Here is a 14,595-nt window from a genome sequence, read left to right as displayed (position 1 = left end):
GCCTCTCCTCTGCTTCTGTTCTGTTTCTCTCCCTCTCTCTCTCTCTCTCTCTCTCTCTCTCTCTCTCTCTCTCTCTCTCTCTCTCAACAATAAATAAACATGTAAAAAAATTTTTTTTAATACGAAGCCACCTCCCAGGTGGCCACACAGCAGCAGCCTGGGCAGGGGTCTGCTTTCCACCCTCTTCTGAAGGTGAGCCAAGCCTGAGAGGATGGCAGACAAGGCTGCCTGTGGTCAGGGTGGGGACAGCTCGGGACCACCTCCAGATGAGGCCAGCTGTAAACTAGAGTGGAAGGAATGTCCCCGTGCAGATGGGGCTGGCTTTCCCTGTTACATGGCCAGCTCCTAAGGAACGTGGAAAGTTTGTAGCTGGCATGTTCCTTCATCGCACACTATGTGCTCAAGACGGAGGCCCCAAGACTCCTGGGGCCTTCCCACGACCCAGGGAATGAGATTGCGGCTCCTGTTGCAATGAAGACATTTTTATTTGTCAGTCTCCACCTCTCAGGTGTGAGCCTTTCAGAACCCATTCAGGAGAGCTCTGTCTCCACCCGCTAAGGGAGAGAGTAGTGACAACCCATGGGCCAGAGCCCTTGAGAGGCCCAGCTTGGGAATCAGAGGATCAAGGTTTCAAGTCTGGCCATGCCTCAAGCTCGAAGTGTGTTCTGGGCCTCCTGGAGTCTCCCATTTCTCAGTTAACTCACAGGCACCTGTAAGAATTGGATGCGAGCATTTGTATGCAATCTTTTAGCACAGGCTCGGGAGCCCAGTGAAAGCGAATGACAGAGGGAGTTCAGCTAATTCCAATGTCATGATCACCAGCTTCACCTCCAGCCCATTTCATTACCCCTCTTCCTAGCCAGCCAGAGCCAGAGAGAGGTTCTCCAAGACCTCTCCTCACCTCCTCCAAGGAGCAGCATAGGCCCCAGCCATCCCTACCCCAGGGAAGACCTGCCTCTATGATTTGACCCAGTGGAGCCGATTCTGTCCTGTATTTGCAGAGCTTAGAGAAAGAGTGGGAAGGGTAATGACCACCTAAGACCGACTCTGGGACCCTCCCTTTTTCCTTCCTCCACTTAGGCTTCACTGCACGGGGACATGTTCTGAGTCCCCAAGATAAGCATCAGGGGCCCAAGACCAGGTTTCTGCACCAGCCATGCCTCCCTGGGCACCCTCACTGCCCCTTTTTATAAGCTGGGTCTTTCTGGGCCAACCCACTGTCCCTTAATGTCTTAGAGTGCCACCTTGGCCCTAGTTTATGGATAAAGAGACCTACAAAACCAGAGTCCCAGACACTGAACTCCAAAATCTCTGAGGCTCAGATAGCTAGAAGCCAAAACCTGGAGCATTCATTTCTAGTGGCTTTGGGAAAATGTTGCAGTCTTCCTTTGGGAGCAGGATCTGCCTGGTGTTGGGAAAAGTCACCACAGTGGCTACTTTCCAGGATGCAGACACAAGTCCCTACAAAAGCATCCTGAAGCAGATAGTGCTTGACAATCCAGAAGCCAATGCTGTGATGGGGATGTGGGTCTGCAGGTGTGATAACCTAACAGGAAATCTTCACAGAAGGTGAGGGTTACCTCTCCAAAGATGGTTTTGACACCAGCTCTGACCTGCCCAGGCACAGGGGTGGGGAGGCTCCAGAACTGAGGTGGGGGGGCTAAGGGGCTAACACCAGATTGACTCCGCTGTGTAAGGAGAGGCCTCACAACCTGGGACAGGCTTGAGGCTCAACAAAAAGATTGCTCTGGAGACGGGAGGGAGCCGGAGACAGGTCTGACACCTGGAGTTAGCAAACTTGGAGGAAATGAAACCCCAGGATTACTTTGAAGGTTTTATTTTCTTTAAGAGAAATCCTTCAGGCCTTGGTGAAGTTTTTAAAACCGATCCATGTTCATGTTTATCCCTTAGAAGACCAAGAGAAGAGTCTGTGGTTAACTCTGGGGCCAAGGCAGCTGGAGGAGGTGGGGAGCCTGCTCTGGTGGAGGGTACCCCTTCCAGCACTTGTGGGTAGATTTTCCAGGGGGGAAGGCAGGGAGGGGGCTAGATGCTGACTTACCAGAAGAGCACTTGCATTGTGACCATTTGTTTTGTAATAGAGGAGAAATAAGAGTGCATGTGAATTTATTTACTCACCATTTAGTTTGTTTCAAGTTTGTATTTAAATTTTAGTTTGCTAACATACAGTGCAAAATTGGTTTCAGGAGTACAACTCAGTGATCCATCACTTACCCAGTACTCATCACAACAAGTGCCCTCTCTAATACCCATTCCATCTATCCCATTGTCCACCCACTTCCCTCCATCAACCCTGAGCTTGTTCTCTATTGTCAAGAGTCTATTATGGTTTGTTTCCCTCTCTTTTCCCCCTTCCCATATGTTCATCTGTTCTGTTTCTTAAATTCCACATATGAGTGAAATCATATGGTACATGTCTTTCTCTGACTGACTTATTTTGCTTACCATAATACAGTCTAGCTCCATCCATGTTGTTGCAGACAGCAAGATTTCATCCTTTTCATGGCTAATATTCCAGACTTTTTAAAAGAATTTTTAATATTTATTTGGGGGGAGTGCAAGCAGGGGAGGGGCAAAGAGAAGGGGACAGAGGACCCAAAGCAGGCTCTGCACTGACAAGCATGACAGCAATGAGCCTGATATAGGGCTTGAACTCGTAAACTGTGAGATCATGACCTGAGCCAAAGTCGGATGCTCAACCAACTGAGCCACCCAAGTGCCTCTAACCATTTATTTTTAAGCACATGCCGTGTAAAGTGTTCAGGACACAGGGTGAAGACAACAGTCACAGTTCTTGCCTGGATGAAGCTTCCAACCCCAGAAACAAATGAATAATAATCATGCTGCATGCAACATACTAATTAGGGCAACAGAAGAGATCCAAGAGCCCAAAGAGTATAATGAGTGACCTCACCTACAACTTCTATTTATTGGAACATTATACTTTATTATATTTTTAACAGCAGATTGTTGTATTATTTAAACATCAAATTTTGTCAGCATTCCGTCATAATGGCAACCAACATCTAGTAAAAATGAGGTTCCAGACACTGTTCTGGTTTTCTGGTTTGCTTTTACGACATGCTTCTAGAAGGGAATTCTGGCTGCTGTCCTCAACAAACAGAGCATGGGGGCAAGAGGAGCCCAGGAAAGACAGCTGGTCAGGAGCGGTGACTATTTGGGACTGAAGTGAGTCCTAACGAAGTTCTTATGTTGAAGTCTTAACCCCAAGCTCATCAGCATGCAACTGTATTTGGAGACAGATAAGGTCTTCAAGAGGTAAAATGGGGTGTCCTATGGGCCCCAATATAATCTGACTGGTGTCCTTATAAGGAGTGAGTAGGGCATGGATACTCATTGGGAGACCATGTGAGGACACAAAAAGAAGACAGCCATCTGCAAGCCAAGGAGAGAGGCCTCAGAAGGAAACAACTGTACCACCATCGTGATCTCAGACTTCCTGCTTCCAGAACTGAGGAAATAAATATTTAAACTGCCCAGTCTGTGGTGTTTCATTATGGCAGCCATACAGCAGATTAACATGGGGGTCAGGGTGAGGAAGACCCTCTGGAAGGAGATGCGGACCCGCAGAGCCTGCTCACATCTCCAGCCCCTCATCTCTGTGCACAGGCCAGAGGGTCAGGCCTCCCCTCCTCTCAGAGCACATGTGGGGCCTCTGCTTCTAAAAGCAGGGAGACCAGCAGACTGATGACAGCACGTGTCCTTTCCAGGAGCGACCTTTATCTTCCCTGATGCCCAATCGTCCCTTTCGCCAGACTGAGGGTTGGCATGGCAGTGAGAGCCTGATCTATCCTCTGGAAGACTCTGAGTATCACATCTTTTTTTGCCTTCTCCCCTCTTCTTTAAGCCATGGGTTGAATACAAAACAACCTCTCGAAAGAACCCAGCAGTCATTGTGCATTCCGGCTCCTCTCTCTTTACAACAAGCACCGAACTTGTAGTTTAAAAGAGATTATCTCCTCAGATTTAATGAGAGTCATGGTGAAAACAGAGTCCCCAGGAAGAGGAGAAAAACACCACAATAAAAAAGAAAAAGGAGGAAAAAGGAGATCCGTCCAATTAGAGTCTCTAACATGGCCTCATTATACATCCACTTCTGACATTTGCCAGTGATGTTCGAATTAAGCAGCAAAAAAATGACTTCTGAAAGGCAAATTGACATTTGCCTAACCATCCCCCACCCCATTGCCCCCTAAAATGTAAGCATTTACCACAAGAGCTGGGATTAGGGCAAGGAGAAGCAGGGCAGGGACTGGATTCATGGCAGAGGAGGAAACAGGCTGGTAATCAGAGAGCAAGACAAGGCGAGAGCACATCATGGCTACATGTGAATGACCCTCATCGCCCGTGTCTCTGTGTGATTTCCTTTTTAGGGAACATTTAATAAGATACAGAAACCAGATTTGGTTGAGCTGAATGCAGAATCGCCATGGCAACCTTCCTTTGGAGGTTATCCAAGTCAGGTAGTGACAGCAAAGCTGAGTTAAAGGTCACCCCTGCAGAGAAAGATGGGCATTGATAAAGTATTTTAACAAGACCCAGAGGAGCTGGTATTTGAAAGCTACCTGCAGAGGACCAGTGAGGCACTGGGAATGGGAAGCAAACAACAGCAGGGCAAGAGGGGGCGTCCTGTGGGGGATTCCACAGGAGCCAACACTGTAAACACCTCGTCCAACAGACAGAGGACCCAGGTCTCCACCAAATGCTCAGACTTGCCGCAGCCTGTCTCTGTTCAGTGGAAGGCTTGACAATCTTTTGTACCCAGGCATTTGGATAGTAAAGAATCCTTCCTGTGTCTAAGACACATATTCCTGAAAAGTTCTGAACGAGCCAGAGTTTTGCAAATGAAACAGCACTGATCTTTATCACTCCAGAAATGCTTTATTTAATCTCTTTCCTCTTAGAAAGTCACTTCAAAATCTTGGAGTCCAGAAGACCCTGCTTTGCATGACACTGAAGCCAGAAATTTTTGCAGAAACCATATAAATATGAATGTCTGTGTGGCCGGCCCCTCGAGAAAGGTGTTAAACTACATTTTAAGCATAAGAAAATATGGAAAATTAAGCCATCCTTCCTTGTATATAAGTATATGCCAATTTAAATGGTGAAAAATAAAAAGATGTCATTAAAATAATAATTTTTTGCTTCTCAGATAGGCAAAAATCTAAATGTGTGGTACTAACCTCGAGATGGCAGAGAATGGGTCTCACACATTGTTGGTGGCAGTGTAAATTAGTATCACTCCAATGGGGAATAATTTGCAAATAACTATTAAAATTTTCAATGGCTATCCTTTTGAGCTGGAAATTCCACTTGTACCTATCTGGTCTCAAACAAAGATACGTGGACATACACGTTCACTGCTTCCTTGTTTATATCAGCAAAACATTAGAAAAAACTTCAAGCTAGGAGCCTGATGGAATAAATTGTGGAACATTCATGAAAGGGAATGATATACAGCTTTTAGAGAGACTGAGATTCATGAATGGGGACATAAAACCATCTCCCTGACCTACTGAATAAAAAAAGCAAATATAGAATCATGAGCATACTATGCCTACCTATACCTTTCCACAACTAGAAAACTTTACTATGTGCATGTATTAATTTTTCAATTTTTTTTTGAGAGAGAGAGGGAACAAGTTGGGGGAAGGGCAAAGAGAGAAGAAGAAAGCCAATCCCAAGCAGACTCCATGCTCAGCATGGAGCCCAAAGCAGGGCTCGATATCACAACTGAGAGATCGTGACCTGAGCCAAAATCAAGAGTCGGACACTGAAGTGACTGAGCCACCCAGGCACCCCTTAAATTTTGTATTTAGAAAGTTAAATTTAAAAGATCATCCGGGGTTTGAATTATGGGCCATTTGTCCCATGTGGTGAACTTTGTTGGTACCTCTCCAGCTTTCATTTCTCTCTTTCTGCCTCCCAGAACCTCAGCTCTGTTCAGGGGTCCATCCTTCCCTTAACTACTCCATGTGACTCAAGGGACACACCCACTCAGCTCCAGTGGTGGGCCCTGAGCCACTGGGTCTCAGCCTTGAGGGGGCCTTCGAACCAGCTGGGTTTATTAAATCTGAGAATTTCAGATTCCATAGACCTGCAGTGAGGCCCTGAGAATTTTTATTTCAAAGAAAGATTGATGCTGTTTCTCTGGAGACCACACTTTGAGAACCCCTAATGTAGGCCAAGTGCATAATAACCCTCCTTTTTGCCAATGATGGCTTCTTCATGGGGCACCTACGCCTTCTAAATACAGTGAGATGTTTGATAAAAGTTTTTTGGAAGAAAACTTCCTTACCGGAGAGCCACAGGGAAAGTCCGACATTTTGTCCTTCTTTTTCTGCACCCTAAACATCAACAAAAAGAGAGTGAAGCCCCAACCTACTGGCAGGTGTCCTAGAACAACAAGAGAAACCAGTGTTAAGATGTGGTCGACACTCTGAAAGGTGGAAAGATCTGAGTCCGAGACAGGAAGCCCAGGCCACTGCTAGACCTTCCTTTGTATTGGTCAATACACCCTATTACAGGTTAAGTCCCTCTGCATTGTGTCTTCTGTCACCTGCAGACAAATACATCATCTCTGACACAAGCTTAGGAGATAGTATTTTAAAAATATTTAAAATTAAGATAAGTTTTTTCCTTTGTGGCAAAATATCATAAACTTAGTACAAAGACTAAGAACAGATGAAGGAAAATGTTTGCAAAATGCACCACGTGACCCTGGTCAAGTGAGCCTTCTGGCTCTCCTTAAATCCAGTGTCACACAGAGGTTAAGTACTAAAGAAATACAGCTCTGAATCAAAGCTCAGGAAAGAATTTTATTGAATAAACAGCTCAGGGAGAGAGGAGGAGCCAGAGTCGACAAAGGAAAGGTTACAACACTCAGAAAAACTTCTTTAAGAAACTGTTCAGCCCGTCTGTCTTCCCCACATCCCAGAGTGGAGCTGATCCCCCTAATCTTCTGTCTGTACATTTTCCTCTATTGATTCTTCTCTTTATGCTTCTTGCCTTTTCTGGATATGTCACTATTAGGTAAAGACCCAACCTTCTTGGCTGCTACCCATACTGTCTCTCCCCGTTGTCCCTGAAGGGGTGCAGTTGAGAGGAAAAGAGTAATATTGTATGCCTGTCCAGTACAGACTAATTTACGGATGAAGAAGTGACAGCAGAGATTAAATATCTTAGTTTGAAGTCACATATTGAAAACCTAAGCTCTCACCCACCACTCTAATCTGCCACCAACAAAGGATTGAGATCCAGAACACAAAAATAACTCTTCCAAATCAAAGAAGGGGGAGAAAAACCACCCTAATGGAAAAATTTGTAGAGAACACACACAAGCAAATTAAAGAAGAAAAACAAATTGAAAAAGGTATCAAGCTCACTAGGAATAAAATGAAGGGAAATTAAAACAATATTTCAGCTAGCAGATGAGCAAAGATTTTTTTAAATTAATTACAGCCAGTGTTGGCGAGGGTACAGAGGAAAAGGAACTCTATGCTGCTGACAAGAGATTTAGGTAATTAGAAAAATTAGGTAATACCCCTCCAAATTTAAAATTAGCATACATTTGACCTTGCAATTCTGCTTTGAGTAATTTATCCTAACGAGTTCATCAGACAAATAGGGAAGAAATATGTCCAAGAATGTTTACAAAGCCTGTGTTTTAATAGTAAAACATGGAAACAATTTAATGCATCCATAGGGGATTAAGAAAGAGAGAGAGAAAGAGAAAAATACTGACTATGGCTTCCCAGTACAGAGCCCCACCACTGACTGTCTTGCCTACTGGATCACAGGCAACATTGAGCAAATGCAGGTTCCCTCAGCAGGACCAGATCCTATCCCTGTAAGACTCACAGCAGGGAGCCCCAAGGCAGAAGGGAGTTCTCTGCATGTCTCTGAAGGTGGAGATAACTGAGCTTCACAGGCCTAGCATCTCCAGGCCCCTCCTCTTCAGAGAACTAATCGAGGCATTAGAGAAAGGCTGGAGTGTTCCTCTAGCGTAGGTGTTACCATTTGGAACCACGAATAGCAGAGGAGGTTTCCTCTACCCCCACTCTAAAATAGATATGTAGTCACAGAAAAATATCTGGAGGTGGATAGCTATCAGAAAGGGAAAAGTGGTTATCTCTGACCAATGGACCCATTTCCTTTCCTTTAATCCACTATTCTCGTGTGTTGGGTTAGTGAAAGAATCAGAGCCAGACTTGTGATTGCCTACTGAAGAAAAAGAAGGTAAGGAAAACTGACGTCGTTTTTTTATACCTATTATGTGCTAGGCTGCCTTACCTCCAAGACCATAAATTGGACACTTTAGGGGCTTTCCCCAGTGAGAGAGCAGCCGCAACTTTCACGCTGGCTTACCACTGAGGAAAGCAGGAGGAAGTAGAACACTGTAAGCCAGCAGACCTGCCATTAGACTGCAGTGGTAAGGGGCAAGGTGCCATTGAAGGCAGAAGCTGAAAAGGAAATGGCCCAAGCCAGTGGACAGATGGAAAGTGAAGAGAGTCAAGATGTGCAACGCCGCAAGAACCCAGGTAGGGCCACCAAGAATCCAGATGATGACAAAAGGACCCCTCCATAAGCCAGTCACCTGCACACTGGCATGGAATCACATACACCTCTACCTACACCCAGACGCCATCTTGAAAAGATGGAGGATAGAGAAAAGCACTTGAAAGGAAAGAAAACTGGCTCAGTAGAGATTTGAGCATAAAACTTGATTGGATATTTATAGATGAGAGTTAGAACTAACTTATGACAATTGTTACAAGACTACAAGATTGTATAAATTGTTTTGAATTATATCTGGTGTTTGACTAGCATATGGAGGAACAGGAATGCCATACTCTGCTGGTAAGACAGTAACTGAAGAAAAATTAGGTAATACCTCTCCAATCTTAAAGTCAGCATACATTTGACCCTGAAATTCTGTTTCTAGTAATTTATCCTAACAGATTTATCAGGCAGCAAGCAAGAAAGAAATACCAACCTGCTTACAGAGCACTGGTACAGTGCAAGAGTCCTCAGTCTCCACTAGAATTGGCAGCAACTGACATGTGTTCATTTTTACCATATTATTTCCACCATGCATTAGTTATATTAATGGAAAAAATGAGGAGGATTAAATACTTTTCTGGTTGACCTCTATTGGCAATCTTGGAAGCACTCAAGGAATATTTTTAGGAGAAAAGGATGTGTGAGTCTTGATGCAAAAGGAGATGAGTGAGGTGTGAGAGACAACTCACACCATGCCGCCAGGTAAGCCTGTCAGGATTTTGTTCCTACTCCTTGGCCCTTGCTTTTCCTCACTTTGGGATGTGTTTAATGTGATTTTCATGTAAGATAGTGTTTGCAGTACACAGGACTGGTTGCCTGCTCAAGTCCATTTTTTCCCATCTTTCCTGCCGGCAGAGCAAAGCTCGGGGCTCTCTCAAAGTAGAGCATGAAATTTGACACCCTTCACTAAAATCTGGGACCTCAAAAGCCATCCCTTAAGTGTAAGAATGATGTAGGTAGAAACCCAACCATCAAGGGCTACAAGGAAAATGGCTTGTCTCAAACCTCAGTGGTGAGTAGAGAAGAAAAAACATCTCCCCTGAGACTTTGTAATCCCAAGTCTGACTCGTGCATGTTCACAGACTGAATTAAAACTACCTGCTTGATTTGAAGAACCTCAAAGAGAGCATGCAGTTCAAATAGTCCTGCGTTGGGGTGCCTGAGTGGCTCAGTCCTGACTTCGGCTCAGGTCATGATCTCACGGTTCATGGGTTCAAGCCCCGTGTGCTGACAGCTCAGAGCCTGGAGCCTGTTTCAGATTCTGTGTCTCCCTCTCTCTCTGACCCTCTCCCGCTCACACTCTGCATCTCTCTCTCTCTCAAAAATAAATAAACATTAAAAAAACAAAAACAAAAACAGAAACAAATAGTCCTGGGTTGCTGAATCCCCAGACACCTGACCACAAGCAATGCCTTCCTTATCTGAGGAAAGTCATCTTCAACCCAGCCCTCAGAGTATTTCCTCAGATAAAGGTCCAAATGAGTTCACAATCTACAATTAGAAATTACGAATAAGAGTCAGGTGAAAAACCAGCAGAATAAGCCCTGAAAACATGGTAGATAAGAGGATTATTGGACACAAAATATAAAGTAAGTTTAATATGGTTTTAAAAAGTAAAGGAGAGGGGTGCCTGGGTGGTTCAGTTGGTTAAGCATCTGACTTCAGCTCAGGTCATGATCTCACCTGAGTTTGAACTCTGGAATAGTCTCTGTGCTGACAGCTCAGAGCCTGAAGCCTGCTTCCGACTCTATGTCTCTGTCTCTCTCTGCCCCTCCCCAACCTGTGCTCTGTCTCTGTCTCTCAAAAATAAACATTAAAAAAAAAGTAAAGGCGGGGCACTTGGGTGGCTCAGTTGATTGAGCATCCAACTTCGGCTCAGGTCATGATCTCACGATTCGTGGGTTCGTGCCCCGCATGAGGCTCTGTGCTGACAGCTAGCTCAGAGCCTGGAGCCTGTCTTCAGATTCTATCTCTCCCTCTCTCTCTCTGTCCTTCTTCTGCTCACACTGTCTCTCTCAAAAAATAAATTAAAGACATTTTTTAAAAAGTAAAGGAGAGTTAAGAAATGAATAAATATTTCTAAAAATGACTAAGCAGACTTGAAGAAAAATGGATAAAACCTCTAGAAATGAAAAATATAAAAATTGAAATTGCAAATATATTGCATAAACACTATGCAACTGCTGCAACAGCTAAACTTAAAAAAGACAGGTAACATCCAGTGTTGACATGGATGTGGAGCAGTTGAAATGTTCATATATTGCCAGTGGGAATGCAAAACGGTACTTCAGGAAATGTTCCACTGTGTTTTTTAAAGTTAAACATGCATGTACCCTACAATCCAGAAATCTTACTCCTAGGTACTTATTTATAATAAGTGAAACAAATGTCCACACACAGACCTATAAGAACACTTATAAGCAAGTGTTCATAGCATTTTTATTTATAATAGCCAAAAAATGGAAATAACCCAAATTTTATCAATTGAAAAAATGGATCAACAAATCATGGCATATCCATGCAAAGGGGTACCGTTCAGCAATAAAATAGAAAGAAATACTGATGCATGGATGACTCTCAAAAGCAAGCTAAGTGAGTTAAAGAAGCCAACCACAAAAGGCTCTATGCTATATGAATCCATTTATATGGCATTCTGGAAAAGGCAAAACTTAAAAGAAAAAGAAGAAAATAAACTAGTAGTTTCCAGGACCATGAGAGGATATAAGGAAATGAATATGAAAGATCTTAAGGAAACCTTTTGAGGGGATGGAAATGCTATATGTAGTGATTGTGGTGATAATTATACTATTACATAATTTTGTCAAAACTGATCAAATCAAACTATTAAAAATGGTGAATTTTACTAGCTACAAAATATATCTCAATAAACCTGCCTTTATAAAACAAGATAACATAAGGACACTTGGGTGGCTCAGTTGTTTAAGCATCTGACTCTTGATTTTGGCTTAGGTAATGATCTCACAGTTGTGAAATCAAGCCCTGCATTGAGCTTGGCTCTGGGCATGAAGCTTGCTTGAGATTCCTTCTCTCTCTCTCTCTCTCTCTCTCTCTCTCTCTCTCTCTCTCTCTCACACACACACACACACACACACACACACACACACATAACATGCAGAAATTTTTCTTTTCTAAAAAGACACTACAGAAGTCGAGCACCTTAGACACAGCTGAAGAGAGAATAAACTAACTGGAGCTTACAGCTGAATAAATTATCTAAAAGGCAGCACATGGAAAAACAGACGGTAAGTATGAAAGAAAAGAATAAGAACTATAGAGACAAGAGTAGCCTTATATGCATCTAATAAGAGCCAGGAAGCAAGACATAACCTACAAGACTCATTGGCTTGAGCCTTTCTCTACATGACCCTTAGAACCATATGGAAAATATATCTCAAAATAAGACACAATTTCCCAAATCAGTACAACTAGAAAGTATCTAAGAAAAAGCTTCACCAAGAACACACAAGACATCTATAGTGAAACTTTAAAATTCAGTAAAGAATATTGAAAAGTAATTAAATGCAGAGATATTGCATTTCATTTTCCTGAATGACATAACAACATTATAAAATACACATTTTGCCCTAAGTAATGTATAAATCCTATGCAATCAAAATTCTGTTTGGATTTTTAAGGAAGTCAATAAATTTACTTTAAAATATACATATAAAAATAAATATTTGTGAATAGGTAAATCATCTTTTAAAAGTACAGTTAAGGGACTCCTGGGTGGTTCAGTTAGTTATGCATCTAACTCTTGATTTCAGCTCAGGTCATGATCTCATCATTTGTGAGTTCGAGCCCCACGTCAAGCTCTGTAGTGATGGCATGGAGCCTGCTTGGGATTCTCTTCCTCTCTTTCTGCCCTTCCTCTCTTTCTCTCTCTCTCTCAAAATAAATAAGCCTAAAAAGAAATACAGTTAAAAAAGAGTCTGCTTATATAAGATAGTCTACAAAGACATACATGTAAAAAACATTTTGGTAGTAGAGAAAAAATAGTTACATAGACCAATAGAGGAGAATGAAGAGCTCAGTTCAAACCAAAAATTTGGGCTGACCTTATATATGCATACACACGCATTCACACACACTATAAATGCATATGTACACACACACACACGGGTGTGTGTTTAATTTGAATATGTGACAGTGTCACCATGAATCAGTTGAAAAAGAATGGGTCATTATATCTGATTTTACACCTATTACTATAGGACTTCTGACAAATCAAAGACCTAAATATGAAATGTAGTATGAACATAAAATTAATCAAAGAAAATGCACAATAACATTCTTGTGATTCAGGGGCAAGGAAGGACCTTGTAAACAAATGTTCAAAAGTATACATCATAAGGCAAATATGTTGATAAAATCAACAATTTTTCAATGTCTAAAATCAACAAGGAAATATCTAGAATATACAAGAGATGTCTGTAAATCAACAGGAAAGAAAAGAACAGAAACCCAGTAGAAAAATAGAAACAAACATTTTATTAAAAAGAAGTCCCCAAATCAAAAAGCATATGAAGAGATGCTCAAACTCATTAGGACAAGAAACGCAAATTAAAATAATAATGAAATATCCGTTTTCGTGTACTAGCTTGGCGAAATTAGGAAGATGGCCCATACCACGTGTTGGAGATAAAGACATGGAGACACCATACACCACGGGCAAGAGGGGTTCTGAAGCACCGAGCAGACAACTTCATCAAATTAGGAATATGCAGGGCCCCCGGGTGGTTCAGTTGGTTGAGTGTCCAACTTTGGCTCAGGTCATGATCTCACAGTTCATGAGTTCAAGCCCCACATCGGGCTCTGCACTAACAGTGTGAAAGCTTGCTTGGAATTCTCTCTTTCTCCCTGTATCTCTGCCCCTCCCACACTTGCACTCTTTCTCTCTCTCAAAATAAGTAAATAAACTGGGACACCTGAGTGGTTCAGTCAGTTGAGTGGTCGACTTCAGCTCAAGTCATGATCTCTCAGTTCATGGGTTCGAGCCCCGCATCAGGCTCTGTGCTGACAGCTCAGAGCCTAGAGCTTGCCTCTGATTCTGTGTCTCCCTTGCTCTCTGCCCATCCTCTGTTCTCTCTCTTTCCCTGTCTCAGAAATAAATAAACATTTAAAAATAAGTATATAAACCTAAAAAAAAATTAGGAGCCCATGATTCCATTCCCAGCCATAGATTCCAAATATGCTTTTACACAGGTCTGTAAGGGGATATTTAGAGATGTCTATTGTAGCACTATTTGTGTGGCAAAGGGGTTTTCTGGGCACCCATTACTGAGAAACTGAAGAAGGAAAATATGATAGATTTACCATGAAGCAGTTAGAAACTATGGATTAAGTATTCACATATTTAATATAAAAAGAAAGAAACCTGATGATCTATATAATACAACATATCTGTGTAGACTAAAAGTATATTCCCACCAAATAATAACATCTATCTTCCAAAATACATACAAAGGAAAATATGTAGATTGAACATGTGGGAGCTATTGCCTTTGGAGTCTGGAGTGCACAGTGGGGGTGTCAGAAATGGGGAATAAATAAATAATGCAAGAGAGGTGCTTTGCATGAATCAGTTATGATAATTCACCATCCACCATGAACTAAGAAGCATAATTAACTTGACCCTCTGCTCTTGAGGCCTTAAAAAAAAAAAAAAACAGAATAATGAAAAGAATTTTCTTTCTCTAAGAAAATAAATAGGGATTGGAAAGGAAGAAACAAAGCTACCATTGTTTGCAGAATATACTATTAGGTATGTAGAATACCCAAAGCATCTACAGATCATTAGAATTAATATGATAGTCTAAGGTGACCAGATTTGAAACCAAAATATAAAAATATTTTTCGTTTCTATATACCAGCAAAAAAAAAACCTGTCCAAAATGTAATTTTTAAAAGATGAAATTTAGAAGAGTACACAATTTAGAAGAGCACACAATTTAGAAGAGCACACAATTTAGA

This window comes from Suricata suricatta, chromosome 9 (genome assembly GCF_006229205.1).
Source record: "Suricata suricatta isolate VVHF042 chromosome 9, meerkat_22Aug2017_6uvM2_HiC, whole genome shotgun sequence".
In the NCBI taxonomy this organism is placed as follows: Eukaryota; Metazoa; Chordata; class Mammalia; order Carnivora; family Herpestidae; genus Suricata; species Suricata suricatta.
The sequence above is the reverse complement of the archived record's forward strand: the minus strand, read 5'-3'. Positions refer to the sequence as shown.